Source organism: Callithrix jacchus, chromosome 7 (assembly GCF_049354715.1).
Source record: "Callithrix jacchus isolate 240 chromosome 7, calJac240_pri, whole genome shotgun sequence".
In the NCBI taxonomy this organism is placed as follows: domain Eukaryota; kingdom Metazoa; phylum Chordata; class Mammalia; order Primates; family Cebidae; genus Callithrix; species Callithrix jacchus.
The window spans coordinates 30943391-30950498 of record NC_133508.1 but is presented as its reverse complement, the minus strand read 5'-3'; the positions used below and the strand labels follow the sequence as shown (position 1 = coordinate 30950498).

The following is a 7108-nucleotide window of genomic DNA, read 5'->3' as shown; positions in this document are numbered from 1 at the left end:
AGGTTTCTTTTCCAGGCCAGGGAGGCTGCAATTCAGATGGCTCTGTAAATGCAAGGTTTTGCAGCGGGAACTTAAGGCAGAACAGGCATAGCGAGGTGCAAGGCACACGCAGGAGCACACAGATTGTGCTAATGCATGAACTTTAACCTTCTCTAACCAAAGAATGGCATGCCGCTTTGAAAAAAAGGTTTTCCACTGCTAGAAATGAAAACATTCGTACTTCAGTGTATCGTATTTTATAGGTTCTTGTAGACACAGGGGCCAAATGAAACTGAACCAAGATCTTAGGCATTAAGTTACATTTTAATTTTACCTTTTCCCCTCTGTGATTCTGACAGAAGCATTAAAAATGAACCTGGACCTTTGACCTGACCAATAGATATAATTCTTAATTTAAAATTTTTTTCGATTCACCTGCGAACCTCTCCTGATTGTTTCAGAGTCTTGGTCAACTGCTTTTAACAGCGAAACATTAAAGCCACTGAGAGAATAAACAGGAAGCTAGTGTTTAGGTGGGAGTTCCTAGGAATTTTATACCACTGACCACAGAGGCCAAGAGAGAAAGGAAATAGGAAAAACAGTGTAAATACCTGGGTGACTAACGACTTTGCACAACTCAGCTGGCTTTTCTGAACATTTCATGGGACGTCTCTTCCAGGGGAAACACCCTGAAAAGTTTTCAGGACTCCGGGTAGCATTGAAGGGCCCGAGAGGGGTATTTACTGTACGCTGTTGGCTGGCTGGTTTTGTGGGTTTTGTTCACAGTCTACCGGGCAGAGAGCCTTTCTGCCGATGTCGCCAGATGCATCTCTCCAAGCGAATGACCCATTTGCATGTGTAGTGCAGACATTTTCCGAAGCTCCAGGGCTCCCAGGCCTCCGATTGTAAAGGATCGTAGGGCCACCCTTTTCCTTGTTCACATGGACAGCGCCTAAGAGGATTTAGAATCAAGTGGGCACATTTGCACTGCCTTGTTCTGAAGAGGCAGCTGGAGCGCGGACCGGCCTGGCGCAACCCACCACGGGTCCCGGGGGACCGCATTGTCCTCGAAGGGGCCGCCACAGGGGCTCCATTGTGCGCGGGGCCGGCCTTTTTCTCCTGCCCTCTGTCTCCCCGGGCCTCCCCTCCGCCCCTCGCCCCCACGCAGACTTTTCTCTCAAGCTGCCGGCACCCCCGGCTGCCGCATTTCCAATGCAGGGGAGCGGCGAGGCTCCTGGCTGGCCATCTGCACGCGGAGATTGACAGCAGCCCCGGAAGGTCAGCGCCTCAACGATTTCTGTCTGAACAGCAGGCCACCCAGGCCTCGCGAGCAAAACAGGGACATCTGCTCCCCTTAATTTAGAACACTGGTTCTAATTTCTCCGGAGCCCCTTGCTTAACGCCCTCCTCAGGCTGCAGGGCAGGGGGCGAGGAGGGGCCCGAGCAGACGCGGCTGCCCGCCCCCAGGTCCCCAGCTCCCGGGGAGAGCAGCTGAGTCTAGCGCGGGTAGGGAGGGGGATTGGGGTGTGGGGCCTGGTCACTCACGTGACCCGGGTGACGTAATGCGGGGGAGGGGCGGGAGGGCGGAGTGGGCGCTGGGCCCGCCGCGCCTGGGACGCACAGATGCGCGGGTGTCTGCAGAAGAGCAAGCTGCGCTGGCCTGGGAGGCACTTCTCGCGGCAGATGGATTTCAGGCTCGCCCCGCCTCTTGTGGGGGACATCAAGGGAATGGGCAGAAGAGTATATTGCAACTACAGTGGAGAGGGGGATTCATCTCCGCCCTTGGCCTCGTCCGGGTCCCTGGGCTGGGACAAAGTCCTGCCTGGACAGTTGACATCAAAATTCATCGTGCCTCGGCTGCTTTATGTGGGCAAAAAGATGAAAGAATTGCAGATCTGTTGCGCTTCCACTGCTAGATCATAAGCTCCTTGAAAACACGCTGCATCTGTCTCTAGCATCTTCTGCAAATGTTTAAAGAATAAATTAATGGGTGGTGAAGGCAGGGTCCTGTGAACACTGAGTCTAACTGTGCTCTTTTTCTCTATGACAAAAATGGGGACATTGAGGAGAATTAACCTGTGCCTGCAGCTAGGGATTCGTTCATTACTTTGTTCCCTCTTTTCCTCCCTCCCTCCCTCCCTCCCTCCTTTCCTTTCACTAACATTTTGATGGGTGCCCCATGTGCGCTGGAGATCAGGCAGTGGACCAGGGATACAGGAAACGAGACTCCTAGCCCTTGAGATGCTCTTTATGAGGTGAGGGGTCCTGCGAACGAGCAAACAGCTCACCAGGGCCCTGGGTGACAAGTGCCACAGATAGCAGCTCCTGGGGAGGGAGGGAGGATGTCAGGTGGAGGCTGGAAGAGTGAGTAGAAATTTACCAGGAGAAAAGCCCGTTGCCCACATTGGTCTCCCTGCATGGCCGACCCTCAACCCATTCCCCTCCCGCTCACTCCACAGGCCTCAAGTAAAATGTCACTTCCCTGGTGCCTGGGCAAGATCGAGTCCTCCAGTTATGGGATCCTGTAGCTCTTTCCTCTTCTCTTTTCTAATACTCATCGCATATACAACTGGGCAAATTTCACCCTCTCCAATGGACTGTAAGCTTCGTGAGGCAGAAACTGGCCGTTCTGTTCATGGAAACGCCACAGCCAGTACTGTGCCTGGCCCGTTGTGCCCCCTAAATACTTGTCAAGCCAATGAATAGTCAGACTCCTCTTAAGTTAGAAACCCATACATACACTTTCTGTTTGGGATGCCAGGGCAAACTGCAACAGCTCCACTCTGAATACCAGTGGAACTGCCTGGTACCAAGGGGCTGTAGTTTCAAATGTATTGTTTTGTGATATTCTGCACCTCGGCAATTTCAAAACTGCCTTCTTCCAAATGGGTGTCAAGTCAATGTTCCTCAAAAAGGGATCCTTGGGCAAACAGGTTTCTTAACTGCAGGATTTCACAGAGCCTGTAATGCACTCGTGTGCACTGTTTTCAGACAGTTTGTTGAAGAAGCATCTAGTAACATTTGCAGCTGGGGGACAGTGATGAAGCTCAATGTTAACTTTGCAGCACCGTTTCCCCCAGCTCCTCCTAGGCTCTGTGAGGTAGAAAGACCTGGAATCAGGGGATCTACCCAAGATTAATTTGCCATAATGAAGGTCAACTCCTTCCCCTTGATTTCTTTGTTATGCCATGTGATAAATTGTTGGTTTTGACAAACAGCATTGAGAGAGGCTGAAGTGGGCAGATCAGCTGAGGTCAGGAGTTCAAGACCAGCCTGGCCAACATGGTGAAACCCCATCTCTTCTAAAAATACAAAAATTAGCCAGGTGTCATGGCATGCCTCTATTGGGAGGCTGAGGTGGGAAAATCACTTGAACCCAGGAGGTAGAGGCTGCAGTGAGCCAAGATTGCACTATTGTACTCTAGCCTGGGCAACAGAGCCAGGCTCCATCTCAAAAAAAAAAGAGAGAGAGAGAGAGCATTGAGGATGTAGATGAAGGAGGCATTGGGGGTACTCTACAGTGTCACCTGAGTTTAAATACTGGTACTTTGTAGCTGCATGACTTTGGAGTACTTCCCTGGCATCTCTGTACCCAGGTACTTTATTTGTACATAGAGATAATAGTATCTAACTTACAGACTTGTTAAGACATTAAAAACTCTTATAGGCCTGTAGAATTCTCATGGTAGATATAAATTTTATTTAAATTGCTAATAATTGGTTAATTAAAAATTAAATATCCAACCTCTAATAGGTTAATTTAACTAATTAACCCTGGTGTATTAATGGAGAGGGCTCACAGTGGCCGATGGCCCAAGGGACTGGATTTTCTCGGCTTGCTGCCTTTGCGCTTGAGTGAAGCCTTCCGTGCCTTGGCCATGTGTTGCTTTTCCAGCTAGAAAGATTCCAAGTCTTTACTGGTATTACTGAGCTCTTCCTTTCAGTAAGTTTCAGTTGTAATTTCATTACACTTCATTCTCAAATAGACGAGTTGAGCAGCTGTGTAGCAAGATCTAAAACACTTTGCTTACAATCAGTTTTCCAAGGACTGGCTTAGTAGCCAGTGGCAAGTTTCTCAGCAACAGGTTTATGAGCCAGAGAAGCATTTTTTTTTTTTGAGACAGGGTCTGGCTGTGTTGCCCAGGCTGGAGTGCAGCTGTGTGATCATAGCTCAGTGCAGCCTTGAACTCTTGGGCTCAAGTGATTCTCCTTCCTCAGACTCCTTATTAGCTGGGACTACAGGTGCACAACACCACACCTGGCTAATTTTTTAATATTTTGTAGAGATAGGGGTTTTGCTCTGTTTCCCAGGCTGGGCTTAAAATATTGCCCAGGCTGGGCTTAAAAACTGTCCCGTCTCGGCCTCCAGAGGACCATATTATTTTAAACAATAGACTATTTACAAGAAAAAGTAAATAGAATAGTAAAGAATCAGCACTATATTTTCAGAGAAGAAAAATTTTCAAGGGCAATATATGAGAACACAGTGTGAAAACTCACATTATTTTCAAACTGTATTTAAACTGCTCAGCCTAAAAGAAAGCTGCTTCTGGAGATTCAAAGATGCTCTGAAAATGAGTGGAGATATGGTTTCTTACCCATGTGTATAAACTGAACAGTTTTATTCTTTCACCTGTTGGTTTTCTGTATAGGACATTAACTTGGGCAGCGTGTGCTAGACTAAATGTACAGAGTAAATTTGTTTTCAGATATAATCTCTGACACATTTGTGCAAACTTCATATTTTGATGCAGGAAGCAAAGAACATACTTTGCAAATGCTGGCTCTGAACATGGATGGAGTGGTGCTGAAGCAAGTATCCTGCAGACATTACTTAACCCTTACAGGGGCCACTACCTAGGGATCAGCAATTTGCTAAAGATGAACAGATTCTAAGAAGATCCTTTTAAGGCAACAACCAATTTTAACCCTGGATTGTACATCAGGTACCTCTTGGGTACGACCTCAGTGCCTTTGGGTGTCCCTTGTCCCTCTTTCCAGACATGGCTGTAGGGTTTGAGCAGCTTCCTGCTGGGGTCTTGCTTCATGCCTTTGCCTCACACCTCTGCTGGAGCTTCCAGAGTCTGCCTTGGAGCTGCTCTGAGCCATAGGTGGCCCATGCATTACCCAACCCAGGAGTGAGCAATGGAGTCTAAATGCTAATGGATAAATGTTTTCCTTTCTTCCCCCAGACAGACAGCCCTGAAAAATCTTTCATGCAACCCCTCAGGCAGCCCAGAAAGAGCCAGGAACCATTTGCCAGGAGCTGTGGCCAACTTAATGACTCATCCTTGCACTGGTTTCCATCCTGTCCTTCATTCTTGTCTCTTACTCCTACTTGGAGTAAGAGATCCCAATAAATGTTTGTACTCAAGCCTTTGTCCCAGGCTAAGTTCAAGTCATTTTGACATTTTTTTTTTAACCAAATGGAGTTACACTCTCTAGGCTATCTTCACATACAACTCCACCGCCCTCCAACACCTCAGGCAGTTTTCCAAATGCAGAAAGCTTAGCCCTCTTTTCACCCAGTGCAGCTGCATCCCGGTGTGTGCATGAAATGGGTGATGGGGTGACCTGTCTCCTTGCATTGGATGTGACAGGTCTCAGGGAGAGTGCTGAGTCATGGTGTCTTGGCAACGATCACAGTGGGACCCTGAATGGCGTTTGCAGTGCAGAGCCAACAGCTGGTTGGGACCTCTGGCCTGTGCTTTTGTCTGCTAACTTTAACTTGGCCCTGGGTTATTTTTCCAAGCCATATTTTTAACTTCCTCCTAAGTTTTTTATTTGTTCATTTCATCCTGCTCTATTTGTAGATTTGGGGGATATAAATAAGCAAAGATTAGTGTGAATGGATCTTTTTTAAAAAAAAAAAAATCATATGTAAATGTCCCAAAGTCACACTGAATATTCATTCTATGTGATTCAGCTTTTTTAAAATGATGAGGAAATTGTGGTTTTGAAAAATAAAAGCGTAAAAACTTTACTGTCTTCATGGAGATGATTTTTAAAATTTGTTTAATCACTAACAAGCCTGGAACAAGATTATGCCGTCCGCAGCAGAGAATTCTACAGCTTTGAACAACAGCCGTGCTGCCATGCTGCGGGGACCTCATAGAGACACACTGTCTGACCATGTGGCCGAGGCAGCCCATCGGGAGCTGGGTTCTGGAAGACTGCTATGTATATCACCAGATAGGCCCTGGAACAATCGTTGTAAGACTGGACTGGTACATCTGGGATTGAACCAGGGCAGGACCAGAGGGCACAGTCAAGCTGCATAATAGCCATCCATTATGACTGTAGCAGCACTTCCCTCTCAGCTCACACCATGGCCATAAGACCCTTATGATGAGCTGATTGAAGAGGAAGGAGCCCAAGCTTGCTTCATGGATGGGCCAGCTCTGCACATCGGGGCAAGCTGAAAATGAATGGGAACTGCACTATAGCCCATTTAAGGGTGGCCTTAAAAGACACTGGATGATGGTATCCCTGGTCATACACCTTGTTTTGAAAGAGAAGTGGCCTGGGGTTGTGATATGTACAGACTCATGGGCAGTACCAAATGGCCTGACTGGGCAGGGGCCTAAGAGGAGACAGATTGGCCACAAGGAGGTCTGGAGTAGAGACACGTGCATGGACCACAGGAGCATTGAAGGTCTTTGTATTGCATGTAAACCTCCCACAAGAGAGGCACTAAACTCAGGTAGACAAAATGACCACCTACCTGACAGCAGCCTCTGTCATCACCCACTCCAGTGCCAGCACAACAGCACATGAATAGAACAGCGACGGTGGCGGGTATGGAAGCTGTGCATGAGCCTACTAGTATCGGCTTCCACTTACTAAAGCTTTTTCAGCCCCTGCTACTGCCAAGTGTCTAACATTATAGCAGCAGAGAGTAACACTAGGGTCCCAGTAGAGCCTATCCCCCAAGGACACCAACACATCCCTCAAGGACACTCTGGCAAATTCAGTACATCGGACGTCTTCCACCCTGGAAGCAGCAGCAATTCACCTTAACCTAAATGGGTGCATATGCTGGGCTTGGGTTCACATTTCCTGCCCTTAGCACTCTGGCCAGCACCACTATCCAAGGCCTTCTATAGTGTAAGATCCACTTTCATGGGAT

The 7108-nt window shown here is 47.9% G+C and overlaps 1 long non-coding RNA gene across 1 annotated transcript; it reads left to right on the top strand.

The window, feature by feature from the left end:
• The first annotated feature begins 968 nt into the window (after window positions 1–968).
• LOC144576899 (uncharacterized) lies at window positions 969–5962 on the top strand. The gene is made up of 2 exons (XR_013519665.1): window positions 969–1257; window positions 4734–5962. It is a non-coding gene; the product is annotated as an uncharacterized LOC144576899 (long non-coding RNA).
• The last annotated feature ends 1146 nt before the right edge of the window (window positions 5963–7108 follow it).